Here is a 21774-nt window from a genome sequence, read left to right as displayed (position 1 = left end):
CAAGGTCCAACCAGGTCAAGGTCCAAGAGAGAGAAATTTGGTCAATGACATTACAAGTAAACCTACTACTGTATATTCAGTGGTCTAGCCATGTAGGTGCAGTTTGATGAACATATCGATGCTATACACAAAAACAAACACACAGTCAAACACAGACACAGACACAGACACACACAATATTATTTTGGGAGTAAGTGGATTCAATATCGTTAAAGTTATAACTGTATGAATATGCATGTTTTCAATTTAGGTTACACTACATCTGTCAGAAGACACATGTAAACTAGGAATGATGCCAGTGAAGGCTCCTCAGAGGACGAAAGGGAGGACGATCCTCAGCGAATTTTCATAAAAATACAAATAGTGAAACATTTAAAAAGTGATCATTTTTTTGATAAAACTATACTAAATATATTAATGAGACGAAATAATTGATTAAAACACACTGTTTTGCAATAAATGTCTACAGTAGCCTCAGCAGCACTCTGTAGGGTAGCACAATGGTGTAGCCGGAGGACAGCTAGCTTCCGTCCTCCTCTGGATACATTGACTTCAATACAAAACCTAGGAGGCTCATGGTTCTCACCTCCTTCCATACACTTACATAGGAATTATGACAAATTCCTGAGGATGTCTTCCAACCTATCAGAGCTCTTGCCGCATGAACTGACATATTGTCCACCCAAAAAAAGGATCAGAGTATGAATCTAGTACTGAAAGCATAAGCTACAGCTAGCTAGCACTGCAGTGCATAAAATGTGGTGAGAGAGAAAGACAATAGTTTAACAGCTTTGAACAAATACATTTCTTCAAAAGTGAAGGAGAAGCAAGAGAGAGAGAGACACCCAGCTCAAACAGAGGGATGCTATGTTAGCTAGCTGGCAATGACTATACAACACAACACTGGATCTCTGGTCACATACAGCTGATGTGTTGTGCATTGAAGTCCACAAGCAAAGGGAAAAGGTGAGAGGAGTATTTTTTTAAATGTATTTCCCCTTTAGTATAGTGCATAGAAGGAACACAATGTGGCTACTATGAAAATGAACTGTGTGTATGTTTTATCAGGGGTGTATTCATTCCACCGATTATGTTGAAAAATGTTTCTTAAATGGAAGAAAAACGGAACAATTTGTCCAACTGAAACTCTCATTTGCAACTGTTGGACTAATGATTACACCCTAGATCAGCTAGAAGCATGCAAGAGTGTGCAAGGCGGTATTGAATGTGTCACTGTGTCAATTTTTTCTTTCGACCTGTGTGCACCTACATTGTAAACTTTCATTCATAGGCTAGGTTGTAGCAACCTCATGAAAGGTATAGGGCAAATGTGAGTATCAAGTAGTAGTTTGAATCTATCGATGTTGGCCTCCAGAGTTGCGCAGTGGTCTAAGGCACTGCATCGCAGTTGCTAGCTGTGTCCCTAGAGATCCTGGTTAGAGTCCAGGCTCTGTTGAGAGACGGCCGCGACCGGGAGACCCATGGGGCGGCACACAATTGGCCAAGAATCGTCCAGGTTAGGTGAGGGTTTGGCTGGCAGGGATGTCCTTGCCCCATCGCGCTCTAGCGACTCCCGTGGCGGGCCGGGCGCATGCACGCTGACACGGTCGCCAGGTGTACGGTGTTTCCTCCGACACATTGGTGTGGCTGGCTTCCGGGTTAAGCGGGAACTGTGTCAAGAAGCAGTGTGGCTTGGTTGGGTTGTGTTTCGGAGGACGCATGGCTCTCGACCTTCGCCTCTCCCGAGTTCGTACGGGAGTTGCAGCGATGAGACAAGACTAACTGCCAATTGGATACCATGAAATTGGGAAGAAAAAAATGTTAAATAAAAATATCATCATAATAATAATAATAATCTATCAATGTTACATTGAGCTGGGTGATTGGAATATGAATGACAGTCACCCACTATGCTGTAATAGAAATAAGGCCATGCTCATGAAAAAAAGAATAATCCTCCCTCATCTTAAATGGCACCAACCACCACTGGGTGATGCTTGGTTTGTTTCCTGGCTGACAGGGATTCAAACAACAGCTCTCTGATTCCCCATAGCGATCAATCCGAGCGCTGCAGTTGTCAGTAGGCTACACTTCGTTTTCCCGGGTCCATGTTGAAGTTGGTCAGCCCAGACTTTCTCGCATACTCAGCTTCGTCGGGTCATTCCAGGGCAAGCGTTGCATCTGTTCCATCCCGCTCGCAGGTACAACAAACACCGACTACATCCGCACAAACTCAGTAAGAGAGGAATGCACCGGCGGAGTGTCGGAAAATAGCATTTCTGTGTGCCGACCTGCGTATGTGGTATGTTGCCCCATTTTTTGGTGTTATTCTTTGCTGCGTATGTAGTATGTTGTCCAATTGTTGTGTTCTTTGAAACATCAATATTTCGGTGCAGGGAAAAGATGCTGTTGAAAAAATTACGTCCGTTTGTAGACGTTCCAGAAGTCGCTAGACTGTTCATCCGTTTGTCGAAAAGAAACACTCCCTTTGCCTGACTATTGTCTACTTTTGTCGAATAGTTTTTTTTATACGATCTCTTGAGTTGGTGTTTGTTGTTCAGGCTAATGGCGGTCTGAAATCAAGGTTTTATAATGTGGGCGGATGTGAAATAATTTTGGGGCAGAATCGGCAGATTAATCTAGGTGTGCATTTCGAATATTTTTTTGTGTAGGCTACAGTTTGCATCAGAATTACAACTGCTGCATGCCATTGGCCAGTCAACAAGTATTTATAACGTTATATGGATTATAATTTGTTGCCGGTCTGTCTTTAGACACACACAGACCGGGGCGCTTTATAATTCAAATGCGCTGTTCAGAACATCTGGATAGCCTGCCCCAAATATTAACAAAACTTTGTCATGCAGGCTATTGTCTAAGTAGGCAAAATAAAATAGCCAATGCTCGCCTAACAACTTGGTAGATGCAGAATGAATAATTAATAATGGGTTAAGAATGGCTTTGTGTACGTTAATAGGCCTTGTTATTGGGCTATTAAAACTGTCTTGTAAGAGAAAATATTACGCGTTTCAAGTTTAAATGTACAAGGGAAATGCCTTTCTTGCAAGCTCTAACCCAACAACGCAGTAATCAATATCAATGTAGTACTAAAAATAATATAAGCTTTAACAAAAACACGAGAAATATAAATAAGAAATATGTTGCCAATCACAATCAATGCTGAATTTCAAATGTCCAAATGAATATCCAATATGTATGAGTCATTCGTTCTTGAATCATATAAATAAGTTATGCATGAAGTAGCCTAACAGTAAGCTATTTGTCATTGGAGACACTGACCTATATAAGGCACAGACCTTTTATATGGAAAATAAATACGTCATTTAGGCCTAGGCCTATGGCACAACACGGGAAGTCTAGAGATGTTAAAGGGGTGAGGAAATGTTATGCAAGGTAAGGAGGAAATAGATGGTTGCTCTCATCGTTGAGATAACGTAGCTTCTCATGGCTGATAGGTGGGGTTTTGATTGGGCACTGTGCAGGTCGTCTAATAGCCCATTGAAGGCATATCAGTCATGTTTGGAAGTAGCCAATATATTGCCCCTGTAACTTAATCATTATTTTAGGCTATAACGTTGCACCATCACTCATTCTTAGCCTAAATAGACTACAAAGTGCTGTAAATGCGTTTTTTTCCGTTGTGGAAAGTGAATTAAACCTCTTACCACTGTGGGTAGTTACAATGTAACCATATTTTGTTGGAATGGTTACAATATTACGTCACGTGGATCTGATAAACATGTTCTGCAACCTCGTATCAACGTGCCTCAGAATGAAATTGTCCTTCCAGCGTTGCCGTAGATAGAGTTTCAGGACATGTATCAGAATTCTCCGCTCTCATGGATTCTGCCGTTCTGGCTGGGGGTATTTCAGGTCAGACGACAGCCTTCACAGCGATGCCGTGTGAAAATTGAAGTCAATTTACGAACTGGTGAAGAAATCAAAAGCTGACCTGACGGTACGAGTAGACTTACAACACCTACATCGATTAAATATACATTAGGATAATTTGTGACACGAGTTAGCCCTAGTGTAAATTAACCGGGCTATATCCTAATGTAGCCCTATTGAAAGCACCGAAGCACGCCTGCAGTGGATGTCTGATAGCCACTGGATTACCTAAATGTCCAATCCTTTCTGATCTGCCAGGGTTCTGTATTCAGGCTATTGAAACTTCGAGGTTGTTAGTTTGACACGGCATGAAAGCATACTTTTGAATGTCCTCGGTTGGCCTGTACTATCAGTGGACTTGCAGGATAACTTCTGATAAGGGACTGGTCGAAATGTACACAATTGTTACCCGGAGGAAAATGGGGGAGGGTCATGCTTTTTCAATTTCATGCAGGGGGAGGGGTTAGTATTTTTTTATTTAGTCAAGGGGGTGTCATGTCATTTGTAATCGATTAACAAACATAACACAATCGTAAATCTAAGCACTGGTGGTAGCACTATAGGTATGGGGGTGTGTCCAAAATATTTGTGCTATTTTCACCACCAAAAATGATCAGCACAGTGCTGGCGGTGGCGTGAAAGGGCTGGGTTTTGATTAATAAACCAGTTGTGGGTTTGTTGAGGTTTGGCCCCTCACTGGCCAATCGGAACGTGCTCGATGGCTAAATATGTGGTTGCTTCAAGTGATGTATGTATTGCCTTGGAATCAACTCCAATGTTAGGCCATTATAGTTTGTTAAACAGCTTACAGAAATTAAATAACAAAATGTCGACCCATCCCATCTTTACTAGATATGTTAACTTGAACCAGTTTGCAGTCCACATTGTTCTAAGTAATTGCATGGCTTCAATAGCATTCACACTGATGTAGGGTCTAGGCCTACTGTAAATTGCATTTTTGCATTTTTGCAATTATTGATAAGGCCTAAAAACCGTGTGAATAATTCAAATCAAATTCTAAACAAAACAATGACTTGTTTTAAATAGGCTAAATACAGTTACAGGCACCATAATTGCACATTGTGGGCATATAATATTAAAACAATACAGACTATGGAGGATTTTACACACATTCTAACTTTTCACAGTAGCTGGAAAAATATCCAATATAAAGAGAGGAGGAGAATGAGCACTCAACCTTATACTGCTCCCAAATATAATGTTTTATATAAATATTGGGGTCATCTTCGCATTCACACGTCTCCAGAAGTTGCATTGCACGGACGTTCTCACCATAAAACCAGGACAGTGTGTATCATTCAAGTTTTTAATAGAATTTTATTAAAACCAATTTGGTCGTTTTTTTCAACAACAGTAAATGCATGTTAAATTTAATGATATCCTTAAATTGAGGTTAGCTAACGGCTGGGACTAAAAACGAACAAAAGATAACTCATGTAAAATATACTGGCCGTCAAATGTATGTATAAGCTGAAAGTAGAAGACTAAGTATTGTTGTCCATTAGTTTATTCCAATTAGGGGAGGGGTGGTAGGGTTAGGGGAAAATAATAAAGGAACATATATTAAAAGAAATATATTTTTACAAAATAATATACAGTACCAGTCAAAAGTTTGGACACACCTACTCATTCCGGGGTTTTTCTTTATTTTCTAAATTGTAGAATAATAGTGACGATGTCAAAACTATGAAATCACACATATGGAATCATGTAGTAACCAAAAAAATAGTTAAACAAATCAAAATATATTTGAGATTCGTCAATGTAGCCACCGTTTGCCTTTGACTCCTTTGCACACTCTTGGCATTCTCTCAACCAGCTTCATGAGGTAGTCACCTAGAATGCATTTCAATTAACAGGTGTGCCCTGTTAATTTGTGGAATTTCTTTCCTTAACCTCTACGGGCTAGGTGGGACGCTTGCGTCCCACCTACGTAACAGCCACTGCCAGCCTGTGGCGCGATTTTCAAAACCTTAAAAATCCTATTACTTCAATTTCTCAAACATATGACTATTTTACAGCCATTTAAAGACAAGACTCTCGTTAATCTAACCACACTGTCAGATTTCAAAAAGGCTTTACAACGAAAGCAAAACATTAGATTATGTCAGCAGAGTACCAAGCCAGAAATAATCAGACACCCATTTTTCAAGCCAGCATATAATGTCACCAAAACCCAGAAGACAGCTAAATGCAGCACTCACCTTTGATGATCTTCATCAGATGACAACCCTAGGACATTATGTTATACAATACATGCATGTTTTGTTCAATCAAGTTCATATTTATATCAAAAACCAGCTTTTTACATTAGCATGTGACGTTCAGAACTAGCATACCCCCCGCAAACTTCCGGGGAATTCGCTAACATTTTACTAAATTACTCACGATAAACGTTCACAAAAAGCATAACAATTATTTTAAGAATTATAGATACAGACCTCCTCTATGCACTCGATATGTCCGATTTTAAAATAGCTTTTTGGTGAAAGCACATTTTGCAATATTCTAAGTACATAGCCCAGGCATCACGGGCTCGCTATTTAGACACCCGGCAAGTTTAGCACTCACCATAATCATATTTACTATTATAAAAGTTTGATTACCTTTTGTTGTCTTCGTCAGAATGCACACCCAGGACTGCTACTTCAATAACAAATGTTGGTTTGGTCCAAAATAATCCATCGTTATATCCGAATAGCGGCGTTTTGTTCGTGCGTTCCAGACACTATCCGAAATAGTAAAGAAGTGTCGCGCGCATGGCGCAATTCGTGACAATAAAATTCTAAATATTCCATTACCGTACTTCGAAGCATGTCAACCGCTGTTTAAAATCAATTTTTACGACACTTTTCTCGTAGAAAAGCGATAATATTCCGACAGGGAATCTCCTTTTCGGCAAACAGAGGAAAAAAATCCCAAAGGCGGGGGCGGTCGGGGTCACGCGCATAAGCCAGTGTCCCTTGATCGGCCACTTGAGAAAGGCGATAATGTGTTTCAGCCTGGGGCTGGAATGACGACATTCTGTTTTTTCCCGGGCTCTGAGCGCCTATGGACGACGTGGGAAGTGTCACGTTAGAGCAGAGATCCTTAGTAAATGATAGAGATGGAAAAGAAGTTCAAGAAATGGTCAGACAGGCCACTTCCTGTAAAGGAATCTCTCAGGTTTTGACCTGCCATTTGAGTTCTGTTATACTCACAGACACCATTCAAACAGTTTTAGAAAATTTAGGGTGTTTTCTATCCATATGTAATAAGTATATGCATATTCTAGTTACTGGGTAGGAGTGGTAACCAGATTAAATCGGGTATGTTTTTTATCCAGCCGTGTCAATACTGCCCCCTAGCCCTAACAGGTTAATGCGTTTGAGCCAATCAGTTGTGTTGTGACAAGGTAGTGGGGGTATACAAAAGATAGCCCTATTTGGTAAAATTCCAAGTCCATATTATGGCAAGAACAGGTCAAATAAGCAAAGAGAAATGACAGTCCATCATTACTTTTAAGATATCAGTCAATCCATAACATTTCAAGAACTGAAAGTTTCTTTAAGTGCAGTCGCGAAAACCATCAAACGCTATGATGATACTGGCTCTCATAAGGACCGCCACAGGAAAGAAAGACCCAGAGTTACCTCTGCTGCAGAGGATAAGTTCATTGGAGTTGACTGCACCTCAGATTGCAGCCCAAATTAATGCTTCGCAGAGTTCATGTAACAGACACATCTCAACATCAACTGTTCAGAGGAGTAAATCAGGCCTTCATGGTCAAATTGCTGCAGAGAAACCACTACTAAAGGACACCAATAAGAAGAATGGACTTGCTTGGGCCGAGAAACACGAGCAATGGACATTAGACCGGTGGAAATTTGTCCTTTTGGTCTGATGAGTCCAAATTTGATATTTTTGGTTCCAACCGCTGTGTCTTTGTGAGACGCAGAGTAGGTGAACAGATGATCTCCGTATGTGTGGTTCCCACTATGAAGTATGGAGGAGGGGTGATGGTTTGGGGGGGCTTTGCTGGTGACACTGTCAGTGATCTATTTAGAATTCAAGGCACAGTTAACCAGCATGGCTATCACAGATACACCATTCCATCTGGTTTGCAGTTAGTGGGACTGTCATTTGTTTTTCAACAGGACAATGACCCAACACACCTCCAGGCTGTGTAAGGGCTATTTGACCAAGAAGGAGAGTGATGGAGTGCTGCATCAGATGACATGGCCTCCACAATCACCTGACCTCAACCTAATTGAGATGGTTTGGGATGAGTTGGACCACAGAGTGAAGGAAAAGCAGCCAACAAGTGCTCAGCATATGTAGGAACTCCTTCAAAATGGTTGAAAAAGCATTCCTCATGAAGCTGGTTGAGAGAATGCCAAGAGGGTTCAAAGCTTTCAAGGCAAAGGGTGACTTCTTTGAAGAATATAAAATATAAAATAAATGTTGATTTTTTTTTTTTAATCACTTTTTTTGGTTACTACATGATTCCTTATGTGTTTTTTCATAGTTTTGATGTCTTCACTATTATTCTACAATGTAGAAAATAGTAAAAATAAAGAAAAACCCTTGAATGAGTAGGTGTGTCCAAACTTGACTAGTACTGTATATTTACAAAAAAATATATGTGGGGGATTGGAAATGATGCAGAAAATTACAATAATTGAAGCCACAATCTATCTGCAATATGAAGTCCTCTGTTTTAGTGCTTTTTGCTAAATGAGCTGTACAGGTTTTTGTTCTTTTTTTCTCCCTAATTTTGTGATATCCAATTGCGATCCAGTTATGATCTTGTCATCGTTTCGACTCCCCAATGGGATCGGGAGAGACAAAGGTGGAGATACCCATCCTCCGAAACAAGACCCGCCAAACCGTGCTTCTTAACACTCGCCCGCTTAACCCGGAAGCCAGCTGCACCAATGTGTTGGAGGAAACACTGTTCAACTGACGACCGAGGTTAGCCTGCATTATTGGGTATTGTGTGTGGATTGCTGAAGATTTTTTTTATTTATTTAAGGCTGTAACGTAACAAAATGTGGGAAAAGTCAAGGGGTCTGAATACTTTCCAAAGGCACTGTACAGTTCTTGACCAAAGCTGGAAACTGAACGTGATTAGAAACAGTTTGTGGATTTTAGAGTACTCTTCATTTCAAAATACTTTTCATATCTACAGTGAGTAGAAGTTAGCCTATATTCATATTCTCTAATGAGAATACCTAAGGTATTTTGGTATTTCTGTACTAGCTGTCCACTGCCATAGGGTGCGTCAATGCTTTGTTCAAAAGTAGTGTACTATGTAGGGGTAGATAGTGTGGAAGCCATAGAAAGTAGGAAGGGATCTACTGTCAGATAATGTCACTACTAAACGTTTCTCAATGTTCCACTGCTTCTACGGATAACCTAAGGACAGAACATTGACCCATGGGGCTCTGGTCAAAAGTAGTTAACAATATAGGGAATAGGACTCCATTTGGGATGCAGACTTCATTCTTTGACTTTAATGTGATAACTAACTTTATCAACGTTATTGGATTTGTACGGATTTGCATGGTGTGCTACCAAGAGGTGTCTTAAAATGTCTGCCCTTTCAAACTCTGCATGTCTTCTGTCAGGAGCAATTTGAGTGTAGCACACCGTTTAGCCTAATCCTGTTTTATTGAGGGGAAAACCGAGATGGAGCAAATTGTGTGCTACATGGTTGGTTGTTATTCCAGCTTTGACTGCAAAATTCTGGTAACTTTCCCCAAATTCTCTGGTTTTCTTCATCTTCGTTGGAGGATTCAGGATTTCCTGCTTTTGCCCTCATGAGTCTGGGAATTTCTTACTGTTCAATACAAGAGCTTCAAATAACAATATTAATATTGAATCATGGTTGTGATTATTTATTGCTTGGATTTAAATGCATCAATGTTGTGGAAATTGTTTGATTTGAGTATTTGTAGTGGTGATTGTTTGATTTGAAGGGTTGAGTAGATACTGTCAGCTTGTAGATACAGTGCTGGGTATAGGAGAGTTGTCAGTGTTGATCCTATTCCCTATATAGCGCACTACTTCTGACCAGTCCTATGGGACACTGTGGTACCTTAAGTCACACACGTGGTACTCCAAAAGGGAGCAGGTTTATCAAACAACATGCCAGTTTGATTATGTCTTCCAGAGGCCATGGGCTTCTTCCGAACAAAGCCCATGGCGTAGTGGTGTACTTTTGGTTCCTTGTTGATTTTTTTTTCTTCTTCTTCCATGAATTGCATGTGTTTTATTTCCATGAAGGGGCAGACTGCCTGGCTACCTTTTTTAAAGCAAAAAAAATTGGACTGAAGGAAAGAAAAAAAGGATTGCGTGGTTTTAAATCGTATAAATTGTTTTGAGAGTCTCAAAGCAAAGGAATAGTTTTACTAGATAAGCCTAGGCTATATTGTAAGTGAGGCTTGCCAGTTAGACCCAGGGTTGTTTTCAGTGGTTGCCATCTTTCGTTTTCCTCCAGTGAACAAAGTAACCCTAAGCCATTTGGAAAGAAGCGTTGAATAAAAAGAAACTTGCTCAAACCTTGCATTATGACAAAAAATACTTGCTGTGTGTTGGTCAAACCTTATGGAATAGACCAACTGTCTAAAGGCTGGATAGGGCATGAGATTTGCAGCACGTCTTTTTAAAAGCTATGATTCATTTTAACGGCACAGCCAAGTTCAAACATATAACTCCTGCACTGTTGAAAAACTCAACTATTACCACCCTCAAATTCCCATCCCATTAAAGCCTACAGTGTCTGTGTCCCAAAGGGCCCATAGGGCTCTATCAAATGTAGAGCACTATATAGTATCTCCATACATTATCTCCTCAACCAACAGTAAATGATTGTTGTGTCTGTCCGTCCATGCTTTCTCCATCCTGCTCTACATGTTAGGCCAGTCACTCTTCATGAAAGTCATAGTTTAATTCTCTTACTTGCAGTATCTCACCCTACATACACAAACATTTCATGAGCTATTACGGGTCAGACCAGACTCGTATGTTCTATTCAGAGTTCTGCGGCCCGAGTTTTGGCTTCTCCATGTCAGTAATCAGTTGATGAATACCACTACACCCTGCTCCATGCCACCTCGGAGTTGTTGTAAGGGCTCAAGGTCTCCCTTCTAGGTCTGCTCAGACCTGGGTTCAAATACTATTTGTTTCCTTCAAATACTTCATGATCTTGCCTGGCAAAATGGAACCTATGGAATAGTCCGAAAAGTACAAACCCCTTATGGGCCTTGGTCAAAAATAGTGCACCTTAAAGGGAATAGGGTATCATTTGGGACAGAACTGTTATCTCACATCTTTGAGCGAGCTAAAATTCTCTCTCTCTCTCTCTACATTGTCCAATTTCAAAAAGGCTTTACAGCGAAAGCAAAATATTAGATTATGTTAGGAGAGCACATAGACACAAATAATCACACAGCCATTTTCCAAGCAAGCATATATGTAAAAAAAAACACAGCTAAATGCAGCACTAACCTTTGATCTTCATCAGATGACACTCCTAGGACATTGTTATACAATACATGCATGTTTTGTTCAATCAAGTTCATATTTATATCAAAAAACAGCTTTTTACATTAGCATGTGATGTTCAGAACTAGCATACCCACCGAAAACTTCCGGTGAATTTACGTAATTACTCATGATAAACGTTGACAAAATACATAACAATTATTTTAAGAATTATAGATACAGAACTCCTTTATGCAATCGCTATGTCCGATTTTAAAATAGCTTTTCGGCAAAAGCACATTTTGCAATATTCTGAGTAGATAGCTCGGCCATCACGGCTAGCTATTTTGACATCCGCCAACTTCGGGGTCACCTAAACTCAGAATTACTATTAGAAAAATTGGATTACCTTTGCTGTTCTTCGTCAGAATGCACTCCCAGAACTTCTACTTCAACAACAAATGTTGTTTTGGTTCCAAATAATCCATAGTTATATCCAAATACCTCCGTTTTGTTCGTGCGTTCAGGTCACTATCCGAAGGGTAACGTGCGAGCGCATTTCGTGAAAAAAAAATTCAAAATATTCCATTACCGTACTTAGAAGCATGTCAAACGCTGTTTAAAATCAATTTTTATGCTATTTTTCTCGTAAAATAGCAATAATATTCCAACCGGGCAACGTTGTATTCATTCAAAGAGAGAAAGAAAAACATGGCGAGTTCTCGTGACCGCGCATCTCCAGTCTCACTGTCCCCAGGCTGACCACTTACAAACTCTGCTCCTATACTTTGCCCAGAGACAGCAGACACCCCATTCCACTTTCTGGCGGCTTTAGAGAGCCAATGGAAGCCTTAGAAAGTGTCACGTTACAGCACAGATGCTGTATTTTCGATAGAGATGCAACAGAAGGACAACAAATTGTCAGACAGGGCACTGCCTGCATGGAATCTTCTCAGGTTTTGGCCTGCCATATGAGTTCTGTTATACTCACAAACACCATTCAAACAGTTTTAGAAACTTCAGCGTGTTTTCTATCCAAATCTACTAATTATATGCATATTCTAGTTTCTGGGCAGGAGTAGTAACTAGATTAAATCGGGTACGTTTTTTTTTATCCGGCCGTGAAAATACTGCCCCCTATCCCAAAGAAGTTAACATAGAGGCTGGGATTCAAACAAATTGACTTTAGAAGGTGATTTCTGCTCCAGCTGACATTGGCATTGTTATCAGCCAACAGCTTTTAATGCAGTGGGCTAAATTAGGGTCACAGAGAGTGTTTATTGGTAATCTTAAACAAATCTACTTTGAAACAAAAGGATACACCTCACACGTGGTTATGGGCTTAAAAAAAAGAAGACACTATGTACAATGTCAGATATAGAGTTGAAATGTATTACATTTTGAGTTTGCATCTCAATATTACACGTTATATACATCACAGAAGACTAAAATATAACAAGACCGTTTGACATATACACACCTGATTTGTATTTTTTTGTAAAAAAAAAACTGTTTATTCATTTTGAAATGCTGAAAAATATGTATAATATTCCACCCATGAGCACACTAGAGGGTGTTTAGTCATTTGACTGCAGGAAAGGGCTACAAGTCTAATGCTGTGTGCAGGTTGTTAAATCTGTGTTGGTTTGAATCCAGGGCTAAACCTTAACCTACCGTGTGATGATCTTGCTTAGGAAAGCAGAGATACTTGTTAGGTTATGGGCCCCGGTCAAAAGTAGTGCACTATATAGGGAATAGGGTGCCATTTGGGACGCAACCACTGAATGCAAACCACTCATGGCTGCAAATCCTTTGTATGTGTTCCTGTGAGGTAAAGGAAGAGTTAGTACAGTATTTTGGAATGGTGTGATCATTAATCACATGAATCTCTTGAAGCGGTAAGCGATCCGATTATATAATAGGTCAGGTAGATACACATTGTTTACTCCAGCAGGAGAGTAAGTATTATCCACCAGATTCAGCACTTCTCCACAGAGGCTCCTCTGTTTAGCTCAGTGGGGTTGTTTTTTCCTTAACGTGCTTATAGGGGAGTTTATGAATGTTGCAGAAAATAGACATTGGCCAGATGGCAAACAGACAGGCAGGCCACTACAGGTAGCATCGGGTTGGTATGTTAGGATGGATGAGCCCACAGAATGCCCCAGAAGGAGTTGTACCTGGTCCATCTCCTCTCTGGGAGATGTCTCCTGATGTGCCACAGACCTGTGTTCAAATACTATTTCAAATATTTTATATACTTTCTAAAATGTTCTCTAGTCTGCCTGAAGTGGCAAATAGGTGGGGTTTAAACTTTTCTTGACTATTCTATTGGTTCCATTGTGCCAGGCAAGCTCATTCAAGCCCAGATAAAGTATTTCAAATGATTTCGAATGATATTTGGATCCAGGTCTGATGTGCATACAGGCCCCCGGGAGGGTTTGGATGGCATACAGCAGGGGAGTTGAGCCACGGTTTGGAAGATACAAGATGTTTTAAAGAATTTATGTTTTCTTGTGTTAAATGAACGGCATAGTTTAATGGTCGTCGGTTTCTGCACGGTGTCAGATGACGCAACAAAGGCATGTCTGGTGCTGTAAAGAACAGAACACACACAACACATGCCTAGAACAGAATACAGCTGTATGAGGAAAGGACGGCATGAGAAAGACGACTTGACAGCTGAGTAATGAAATTGTCTTGTGGTGTTTGTGTGTCAATCCTGGACAAAATGTGCAGCTTGGCAGCGAAGTGGCAGCTTGGCCTCTTGACTACCGACAGCAGCACCAAGGTTACGTCCCAAATGGCACCCTATTCCCAAATGGGCCCATAGTGCACTACTTTTGACATAGCCCTATGTAGAGAATAGGGTGCTATTTGGGACACAACGCAAGCATATGCAATGGTTTAGCACAACCTCAGTCAACCCAGATGTTCTCAGGATCATCTTAATGATTCTTACATGTTATCAAGATCACAGAAAAATGCTGAAGAGAGAGCTTTGCCCAAACACAAACACGTCTTCTTCTTTCTGCAAGCCTGGTACATGTTTGAACATAATAATTATTGCATTTCTGGTTTGTTTTCTTTACAACTTACTGTACCAACTGATGTGATGTGGTCTGGAAGGTGTACAGATGTAGGATTCTTAATTTGATCACCCTGTTGCAGGAGAACTTTCCTGCAATGCATTTGGATTTCCACTTAGACATTTCAGACTTGATTTTCCCTTATGAAAATGTAAATAAATTATAATCCACCTAATAATTCACATTTCCTGTTGTAGCAAACTGGCTCAAATGAAGATCCTACATCTGTATAGTGGTGAGGCCTTGTTGATTGAACTGCTAAGACCTGATTCACCCTTCTCATTTCTGTTCCTGAAGTTGTAGTTGTAGTGACATACATTACCATGGCACTTGTAGTAGTGGCATATACAGTACCAGTCAAAGGTTTAGACACACCTACTCATTCCAGGGTTTTTCTTTCTTTTTACTATTTTCTACATTGTAGAATAATAGTGAAGACATCAAAACTATGAAATAACACATATGGAGTCATAAAGTAACCAAAAAGATTCTTCAAAGTAGCCACCCTTTGCCTTGATGACAGCTTTGCACACTCTTGACATTGTCTCAACCAGCTTCGTGAGGTAGTATCCTGAAATGCATTTCAATTAACAGGTGCGCCTTGTTAATTTGTGGAATTTCTTTCCTTCTTAATGCGTTTGAGCCAATCAGTTGTGTTGTGACAAGGTAGGGGTGATATACAGAAGATAGCCCTATTTGGTAAAAGTCCAAGTCCATATTATGGCAAGAACAGGTCAAATAAGCAAAGAGAAACGACAGCCCATCATTACTTTAAGACATGAAGGTCAGTCAATCCGGAAAGTTTCTTCAAGAGCAGTCGCAAAAACCACCAAGCGCTATGATGAAACTGGCTCTCATGAGGACCGCCACAGGAAAGGAAGACATAGAGTTACCTCTGCTGCAGAGGATAAGTTCATTAGAGTTGACTGCACCTCAGGTTTCAGCCCAAATAAATGCTTCACAGAGTTTCAGTAACAGACACATCTCAACATCAACTGTTCAGAGGAGACTGTGTAAATCAGGCCTTCATGGTCAAATTGCTGCAAAGAAACCACTACTGAAGGACACCAATAAGAAGACACTTTCTTGGGCCAAGAAACACGAGCAATGGACATTAGACCGGTGGAAATCTGTCCTTTTGGTCTGATGAGTCCAAATTTGAGATATTTGGTTCCAACCGCTGTGTCTTTGTGAGACGCAGAGAAGGTGAACACATGATCTCCGCATGTGTGGCACTCACCATGGAGGTGTGATGGTGTGGGGGTGCTTTGCTGGTGACACTGTCTGTGATTTATTTAGAATTCAAGGAACACTTAACCAGCATGGCTACCACAACATTCTGCAGCGATACGCCATCCCATCTGGTTTGCAGTTATTGGGACTATAATTTATTTTTCCACACACCTCCAGGCTGTGCAAGGGCTATTTGACCGAGAAGGAAAGTGATGGAGTGCTGCATCAGATGACCTGGCCTCCACAATCACCCGACCTCAACCCAATTGAGATGGTTTGGGATGAGTTGGACCACAGAGTGAAGGAAAAGCAGTCATCAAGTGCTCAGCATATGTAGGAACACCTTCAAGACTGTTGGAAAGCATTCCTTATGAAGCTGGTTGAGAGAATGCCAAGAGTGTGGAAAGATGTCACCAAGGCAGAGGGTGGCTACTTTGAAGAATATTAAATATGTGAAGAAACATTTTTGGGGGTTTCTACGTGATTCCATATGTGTTATTTCATAGTTAACTCTGATTTTGCCTCCCCCGCATTGTTTTGAACACCAATATTATGGGTAACTTTGCTATTATGCACATAGCAACATGGTCTAGAAAAAGGCACCAATTAAACAGCACAGTGATGTGTTTCAGAACCGCGGACAGCGACCATTATCCAACGTGGGAGAAAGCGCATTTGTCCTAAAATATTTTCTTTATTTGTGTTGCACCATTGTTCTTACATAATATAACCATAAACAATTTCAGTAGCACGTCTTGGACTGGAGGACTGTGCCATCCCCATTGCCTCCACAATAGATCAGTCCACTCAGACAGCCTCGAATCAGATAGGTTATTTATTTTTTGCTACTGCTTGACTAAAGAAATCTCAGTCGACCAACAGCTTATTGACCAAACAATCGAATAGTCGACTAAATGGGGTCAGCCCTAGTCCATAAAATGAATATAGTATGTAGCTTTAAGTAGAAGCCTAAGTGTTGTTGTCCATTAGTTTACTCCAATTAGTGAGGTGTGGTGGGGTAAAATGAAAAAAGGCAGGGATTGATAGATGGGTAACAGTAACTAAGCAGACATTAAATATCTCTTTTAAGCATGGTCAAGTTAATAATTATCCTGCGGATTATATTTAAACCACCCAGACACAAGATCACCCTTGTGAAATTAGCTCCAAGACAGGAATGAAACTGGTCAGGGATGTCACCATGAGGCCATTGTTGTTTTTAAAACAGCTACAGAGTTCAATATCTGTGATGGTAGAAAACTGAGGATGGATCAACAACATTGTAGTCACTCCACAAGTGACCTAAATGACAGAGTGAAAAGAAGATACAAATTTACAGAATAAAAATTTTCCAAACGTCTTGTATGCAACAAGGCAGTAAAGTAATACTACAAAAAAAATCACAGCAAAGGAATGCACTTTTTGGCCATAAATGCTAAGTCTTATGTTTGGTTAAAATCCAACAAATCACTGAGTAACTGCCTCCTTATTTTCAAGCATGGTGGTGGCTGCGTCATGGTCGGGGTATGCTTGACATCAGCGAAAACTGGGGAGTTTTTCAGGATAAAAAGAAACGGCATGGAGCTAAGAACAGGCAAAATCTTAGAGGAAAATCTGCTTCAGTCTGCTTTCCTCCAGAGACTGGGAGAGGAATTCACCTTTCAGCAGGGCAATAACCTACAACACAAGGCCAAATCTCAGTTGGTGTTGCTTACCAGGAAGACTGTGAATGTTCCTGAGTGGCCAAGTTACAGTTTTGACTTAAATCTGCTTGAAAATCTATGACAACTTAAAATTCTTTAAGTATCTTGACAGAGCTTGAAGAATTTAAAACAATAATGGGCAAATATTTCACAATCCAGGTGTGCAAAGCTCTCATAGACTCTTATAGACCCAAGAAGACTCATAGGTGTAATCAATGCCAAAGGGGTTTCTAACATGTATTGATTTAGGGAGCTAAATACTTATGCAACGACTATATTTTAGTTTTTGTTGTTTTTTACTGACATTACTGTATTTTGTGTAGATTGTTGGCAAAAAAATGTATTCAATATATTTTAATCCCACTTTGTAACAATAAAATGGGAAGAAATCCCAAGGGTCTGAATGCTTTTGCAAGGCACTGTACATTACCATCACTACGTAATCGGAGATTAAATTGCTACATGCGCATTCGCGCTGATTTGCCATCTTAGAGGGACGGAAACTAGGAAAAAGTCGGTGGTTGTAATTGATTAACGTTTGATTAAAAAGTATGGATTTCAGAGACAGGCATGCAACAGAAGAGGACAAACATAGGTAGGGGTGCACGGTAAAGGTTTAAAAATAACTTTTTTAAGAATCGACTACATAGCTAGTCGAAGGTTCATTTCAAAAACTCTAGTCTGCGTTTAACTTCATGGAGGAGTTGAGGCTCTTGGCTAAGGGAATAGGGGGGCAGAGAAGCAGCCATGACCTCCATAATACAGTACAACATGCAACTCTGAGCCAAATTCCATCTGCTCATTTGCTGGATGAACTGTGGTGTGCTGTAAGCTGATTGGCTGACCGGGGTTCTACTCGCAGCTGTCAGAAGCAACTGTTTAGCAACCACGCAGTATAAAGACAGTAAAGCTCCTTGCAACGACAGTGGTCAATATTGGCTGGAAGAGCTCTCTTTCTGCAATGCTTGGCTGCCAATCCTGCACATTGCAGACCTGGGTTCGAATAATATTTGAACTAATTTCAAATACTTAACACTCGGATAGCCAGAATTCCATAACTGCTAGAATGGCCATGACGGTCATTCTGACCATTTTAATATTTCACTTGTGTAAATTTCAATGCTATATTCCAATTGCTAAATGCATTATTACGTTAAAATAAGTAATAAGAAACCTCACGACACCAAACGATGTTGAAACCAATTTCACACATATAATAGATGTGGCCTTAAGATACAATTGATAATATTGTCAATTTAAAAATTGAGAATGAAAAGAATGATGGCCAGTGCAGCATCCATTGACAAGAAGGGAACGGAGCTTAGCAAACAGTCCGTTCAGGCCAGACGTTTTGATTGAGGAGATTCTAAAGTTTCTAATGAACCTAGTTTTGCCAAACAACTCTCAAAATTGCGCGGATGGGCTCTGTTTCAAAATATAACTAGAATAACCACGGCTCACACGTTCCTCATATGAGTACTGGCGACAATCAGCAATAGTCATTGAAAAATATCCTTTCTATTTTATTCTTTTATGTTCCATAACATCCTTACTGTAAAATACAAAACATTAAGAACAGCTACTCTTTCCACATCTGAATCCAGGTGTGATCCCCTATTGATGTCACTTGTTAAATCCACTTCAATCAGCGTAGATGAAGGGGAGGAGACAGATTAAAGAAGGATGTTTAAGACTTGAGACAATTGAGATGTGGATGGTGTATTTGTGCCATACAGAGGGTGAATGGGCAAGACAAAATATGTAAGTGCCTTTAAACAGGGTATGGTAGTAGGTTCCAGGCGCACCGTTTTGTGTCAAGAACTGCAACGTTGCTGAGTTTTTCACGCTCAACAGTTTGCTGTGTGTTTTTTAAGATGGGTCCACCATCCAAAGGACATCCAGCCAACTTGACACAACTGTGGGACACATTGGGCCAGCCTCCCTGTGGAATGCTTCCGACACCTTGTAGAGTCCATGCCCTGACGAATTGAGGCTGTTCTTAGGGGGGATGGTGCTAAACATAAACACAGCATCTCCAGGCCTCCATGCATACAAGCCACTGATGCGTGTTTTTGGAACATCTACAATTTATAAAGTCTAATAAATCAATGTAATATACACCATCACAATAAATCCTTTTTATTTTAGTCAGGTCTAAAGAAACATTATGATATGAAGAAAATGCATTTCAGAAGAACAGAATATGAGTTGGCCTACTGTATGTTATCTGGCCTACTGTATGTTATCCGGCCTACTGTATGTTATCCGGCCTACTGTATGTTATCTGGCTTACTGTATGTTATCTGGCCTACTGTATGTTATCTGGCCTACTGTATGTTATCTGGCTATGTGCCATGCCGTAGACTGTAGGCTTGTTCAGTTAGCAGACAAGATATGCTTATATGTTCCGTGGCATTATTTTATATTATATGATTTTATAGTAAGAAGAATATAATTGAACTTAGCTGAATAAAATAGAAAGGACATTTTTCGCATTCCGGATCAAGTGCGCATAATGAAGTGGCTATGTTGAGTGTAAAAGTAATCATTTGAAACAGGTCCTATATGCTAGAAACAGGTCCTATATGCTAGAAACAGGTCCTATATGCTAGAAACAGGTCCTATATGCTAGAAACAGGTCCTATATGCTAGATTTAAAGTTATTTGGCTACTTTAGTTGTGAATGATACAAACCTTAGAATGTCTTAGAAATCAAAAGATATATGGGCTGCATGATGCGACTAGAGACTATTGATGACTTGAGAAAGTCGCTAAAAAAGCTTGACCTCTGTTCCTTGCCTCAGGCTGCACACGCTGTTCTCTCTCTTCAAGTGATCATATTTTCACCCATCAGACTATTCTCTATTTAATCTTGTCTTTACTAATATGTAAAAATGGGTTTGATTTAGAATGGTCTATTATTACGTGTGGAGGAACTGGAACAGAGGAAAAAAGTCATGTCATCCTTATGTACTGGAATAGCGAATGGAGACCGCTTTCCCTCGTTCATTTTTCACTCATGCTGGGCAGGCTTCTCCGGTTAGTTCCCTCCACCCCTCAACCACTGTTTGAGGAATTTGCAGCCTCTTGCTGTGTGACAGATGATATTCCGCCCAAACTCTGTATGCCGTGGACTCTCTAACCCTGTTCCTGCAGCTACCCACTGCTTAATTTGGGAAGTGAAATCTGTTCGGGAACATCGATAGTAACATATATTCACAACAAAACATAGGGAATTTTTTACATGTATATAATTACTATTACTAGGCTATTCATAATCAAATACAAATTAACTGTAATTGTAGGCTAACTCTGTATGCCGCCCTGTACAATCATTCACTGAACCAACATCAATGCCTAGGCCTTTATGTTCTCTCCCAGACTCATGAATAGAAAGTTTGGAGCGAATGGAGGCTGCTTTCCCGCCTGTTTGTTTCTCAATCATGCTGGGTAGGCTACTCCAGTTAGTTCACTCCACCCATCCACCACTGTTTTGAGGTGTGGTTCAGGTAACCAGTCTATTCAGTATGCATAATAATACAGTCCACACTCAAAGGCCATTACTAGAATTTCTTACATTTTTGAGTGTAGTTTAGACCAATTATGTACCATTTAAAAAAAATGTTTTTCTGCATTTTTAAAAATGTTTTTCTGCATGCGTAATATGTGGTAGGCTATGTATTGTGTAATGGCACAATCATTTTAATTTACCGTAATTTCCGGACTATTAAGCGCACCTGAATATAAGCCTCACCCACTGAATTTTTTAAAAATTATTATTTTGAACATAAATAAGCCGCAGGTGCCTACCGGAACATTGAAACAAATGAACTTTACACAGGCTTTAACGAAACACGGCTTGTAACAAAAATAAATAGGCTTTAACGAAACACGGCTTGTAACAAAAATAAAGAGCTTTAACGAAACACGGCTTGTAACAACAACAACAAAAAATATGCAGTAAGCTTTAGTTGTCTTTTTGCACTTTTTGAGTCAATTCCTCACGCTGCTGTTTCCAACGTCTTATCATCGACTCATTAAGACCAAGCTCCCGTGCAGCAGCTCTATTTCCTTTTCCAACAGCCAGATCAATCGCCTTCAACTTGAAAGCTGCATCATATGCATTTCCCCGTGTCTTTACCATGATGAGGGTGACAAAATGATTACCGTAATCAGAATGATGGGAAGTTTGAGAGCGCTCGATTTAATCTAAACAGTAAACAAAAAAGTTGTTTGACCTTAACCCGTTCGGCAATTTCATTGGTCTAATGAAAGCTTCATGCCGCCAAAAAACTGAGCACGTCACAGAATGTGTTTTTTTGGAGAGAAAAAAAATGGAAAGTGGGAAAAAT

At 40.1% G+C, this 21774-nt stretch overlaps 1 protein-coding gene across 9 annotated transcripts in view; it reads left to right on the top strand.

Annotated features, from left to right (window-relative positions):
* The first annotated feature begins 2033 nt into the window (after nt 1-2033).
* The window catches only part of thrb (thyroid hormone receptor beta), a 129377-nt gene continuing 109636 nt past the window's right edge, over nt 2034-21774 (top strand). For 3 of the 9 annotated variants that reach the window (XM_014142425.3, XM_014142421.3, XM_045693589.2), the window contains exon 1: nt 2034-2302. The gene's annotated coding sequence lies outside the window, so the exon portion shown is untranslated. Of the gene's footprint in view, nt 2303-3775; nt 3980-21774 lie in introns of those variants that run through there. The other 6 variants (XM_014142427.3, XM_014142426.3, XM_045693593.2 and 3 more) reach the window with 3 other exon arrangements.

This window comes from Salmo salar, chromosome 14, assembly GCF_965601325.2.
Source record: "Salmo salar chromosome 14, fSalSal1, whole genome shotgun sequence".
Taxonomy (NCBI): domain Eukaryota; kingdom Metazoa; phylum Chordata; class Actinopteri; order Salmoniformes; family Salmonidae; genus Salmo; species Salmo salar.
Note: the sequence above shows the minus strand (reverse complement) of the source record. Positions and strands in the feature narration are given on the sequence as shown.